Source organism: Montipora foliosa, chromosome 5 (genome assembly GCF_036669935.1).
Source record: "Montipora foliosa isolate CH-2021 chromosome 5, ASM3666993v2, whole genome shotgun sequence".
Classification (NCBI taxonomy): domain Eukaryota; kingdom Metazoa; phylum Cnidaria; class Anthozoa; order Scleractinia; family Acroporidae; genus Montipora; species Montipora foliosa.
In genome coordinates this window covers 45,508,886-45,512,424 of record NC_090873.1, presented here as the reverse complement: position 1 = coordinate 45,512,424, position 3,539 = coordinate 45,508,886, and the positions used below count along the sequence as shown (strand labels likewise).

The 3,539-nt window shown below is 38.3% G+C and overlaps 1 protein-coding gene across 1 annotated transcript in view; it reads right to left on the bottom strand.

The window, feature by feature from the left end:
• The window catches only part of LOC138003228 (histamine H2 receptor-like), a 9,599-nt gene extending 6,791 nt beyond the window's left edge, over nucleotides 1-2,808 (bottom strand). The window contains exons 1-2 of the mRNA XM_068849184.1: nucleotides 2,005-2,808; nucleotides 1,679-1,712 (exon numbers count right to left, since the gene is read on the bottom strand). The gene's annotated coding sequence lies outside the window, so the exon portion shown is untranslated. The remainder of the gene's footprint in view (nucleotides 1-1,678; nucleotides 1,713-2,004) is intronic.
• Between the last annotated feature and the right edge of the window lie 731 nt (nucleotides 2,809-3,539).

Here is a 3,539-nt window from a genome sequence, read left to right as displayed (position 1 = left end):
TCGTCTGACATTTTTTGCTCGATCAAGTGTTGGTTAGAGTTTGCTTTTGATCAAACATTGCGACCAACAATTCTGCTCGACACAACAATGTTGCAGTGTTTTGCTGCTCTTCCAACAAAGTTGTGTCCTGAATCTAGTCACGTTTGCGCTACTAGCCAATCACGAATCGCTATTTTATTTTCAAGCCTAGGCTTCTAGCATTATTTGCAACAAAGATGGCGGACAAGGATCAACAGCCAGAAACATTGATCAGCGAGTATGAAGCAAGGCCATGTCTTTGGGGCACTTTTAGTCCCCTAATCACTATTGCTCTGTTCTCATCATCTCCTAAACGCCGATGTATTTTGCAGCGAACATACCCCTTTGTACACGTTCTCTTAACCATTTTTTGGATTTTCCTCGTTTGAACCGTCATTTCCGTCCTCAAACAGCTCCAGTAACACAAGCGCTACGAGCGGTTTCCGTTTCAGTGTTAGCGTCATGCATATTTATAAATTTAGCGCCAACTTGAACTTGAATCAGTTTCGTAAAGCAATGTTGGATAGTGTTTTGCCACTACCTCAAAATTTACACCAAACGATGTTGCATGTGGAATCCAACTTTGTTCGAGAGTTTCTATACACAAGTCTGTTTTAACCTACGCAAGGCGTTTGTAAGACGTCTGCGATTACACGTGGCATTTGTAAGAGTCTCGGGTTTTTGGGTCGGGCTTGGACATGCATTGGGTTGATAAAAATGGTTTTTATTTTTGACAATAACTAGTGAATTAATTTAAGGTATAAAGAAAACTTAGATTTTAATTGCCTCGTCGTGTATAGTTTGAATGAAAAGTATTTTGAAAAAAAAAAAAAAGAACGATTATCCTTACTAGTCTGCCTAGCGTTTCGGTAGGTTTCTTAGCCTAAAAATGAGAGATTTTCGCTATTTTCTCCTTTACTTTGGAGCCCAAAAGTCTCATATATCGTATGTCGGTCTTCCTTTGTTCTGAAACCTCACTGAAAAACTTCCGCGTTGCGATGCGTTACTACGCTCATTTTTCAGATTAAAAAGAATTAACTATTTAAATTTAAAAAATGCTTTAACTACATAATTATTTTTTTGAAAATGCCAAAAATTTGGGTCGGTCGGACGACGGTAAAAGAAAAATAAAAAGGGGGTGGTCTAATCAACAAAAACATTGCAATATAGAGGGTGAACCGAGGCTGGGACAGCCTTATTTAATCCGAAACTAAATATTCAGTTTCCAAGCCTCCGGTAATTTGGCTTGGTTAATTAAGAACGAAAACGATTCAAAAAATAGGGGCAAAACCAAGGAAAATGAACATAAATTAGTAAGCCAGAGCCGAGAATTCGAAATACTCGAGTTCAAAATAAGAAAGTTCACCTGTACTGGAGATATTTACTGTTGAATAAAACGCTAAAAAATCATTGTAAGAAGTGCTTGAAAATAACTAGTATTAATTGACTTAAACTTATAACTATTCTTCTAGAATTGGAAGATGTGGTATAAAGTAGCTTTAGGCGGAAGTCGTTTACTGTTTTCCAAAGTCTTTCGTCAAATTCGAGGAGTTCCGGGTTGCCAAAGCGGACAGTTGGTTCTCACCGGCTGAGATTTAAATATAAGTAAATTTGCTTTTACTTTGCAGAAAAAGAATAAATATAAATAACTGGTACTTACTTGAAAAGCCACTTGAAGACGTTTTGTATGCCCCCTACAGCAAAACGAAAGTATAGTTCAGACTTCTGTATATGAAATTTGATAAACATGGACTCTCTGTATGACTGAATACTCTTACCTAACAGGTTACACCTGTAGAATGAATGGTAAACCAAGGCTTAATAACTGGCCAAAAATCCAGGTTTTAAAAGACAAAAGGCTTGTTCCTTTGGATGTCCAGAGTAATTTTTGGGGAAATTATTGAGATTTTTCTGTTGGATATAATTTACGCTTCGCCAAAAATATTAATTCTGTCGTAGAATTAATTAAAATTCAAAACCTCTTACCTGCATGTAGTTGAGTCAGAGATAGCTTTACGGCTTGGACAGTTTTGATGAGAGGACCTTCTGTTCGCCTTTTTTCGTTGAAAAGGCAGGCTTTAACAACCTTATGTAATCATTAACTTTGGGCCGCAGTCAAACCGCAAATGCGCACGAGAACGTGAGTCACAAATTTGGGCCAAGTCGCACTAGAGGACAAAAGTGTTTACTTATGTCAAAAATCTGTCATCACAACGAAAAACCAATGGAGCAACTGCAGAAAACCCCGCCACATCGAGCCCGTTACTGTAAAGGGCTGGCTACGCGGTACGCGGAAAAAATGAATTTAAGGTGGCAAAGTATCTTAAGTAGCTGGCTACACGGTACGCGGAAAGAATGAAATACAGGATGGCGAGGTATGTTAACTACCTGACTACGCGGTACGCGTACGCAAAGTTAAATGCGTGCTTAGGCCTAATGACTGAAACGAGCGCTTAGGCTTAATCAATAAACGAGTGCTACTTTCTTTACACGATCTCGTGCAAAGCGTAGTTATCCAAACCGTAAATTGAAAGCGAAAATGTTAAAGAGTGCTTAGACCTAATCACTGCAACGAGCGCTATTTTCTTGACACGATCTCGTGAAAACTGTAGTTAATCTAACCGTAAAATTCACAATTGATCACTACTTAATTCGCGAGTCACGCTTTAAGAACGAGAAATACTGTTTTGAATAAATTACATACTTCAACTTGAATTTATTTGCACAGTGATTTTCGAGCTTCTATCATAAAAATACAAACTCGGGAAATAATGAGCACCCAGTTTTGATGCCTTCTCCGCTTACGCTTAATTTTACTTAATATCACTAATCCTTTAAATGAATTGTTGAAAAAAAGGGTTTTACGACTAAAAAAATAAATTGTCCTTAAAGATACATAGTTTTCCTCTGACTCCAGTTAACTCTTCGACAGATTACCCCTGTTTTTAACGAAAAAACACCAACTTTGGAAAAACACATTTTAGTTTGGAACACGTTTGAATAAATTACATACTTCAACTTGAATTTATTAGTTTCCGCATACCGCGTAGCCAGCTACGCAGAACTTCATTCGAGTGGCAGGGTATTCTGCAGTTAAGCCAAACCAAGTGCCAGAAGTGCGACCACCTTGTTCACCAAAGGACAAAATTTGGTTGCAGACGGACAAACTTCAAAGATGCCGTCGACTACCTCTGAAGTAGGCCAAACTGAGACAAATCTTGGAAAACAAAAGCGAGGGTGTTTTGTTTCGGAAATGATTTGACAGGTGATATGTAGCAGATTCTTGAAAGTAGTCCCCTGGTATTGTCCGACCACGATTCGACTGGACGCGGAAGAGTCCAATAATACGGTGCTCGTCTTCGATAACGATTTCGTTGACGGCGAATAAATCGTGTTCATAGCAAGTTTTGTGCACGTAAATTCTGCATAAATAACAGGCAGCATAGCATTAAATTAATATTTTCCTGCTGCTGAAGAACCAGGAAAAAGGAGAAAACAATTATAGAAAGAATTCTTCTTGG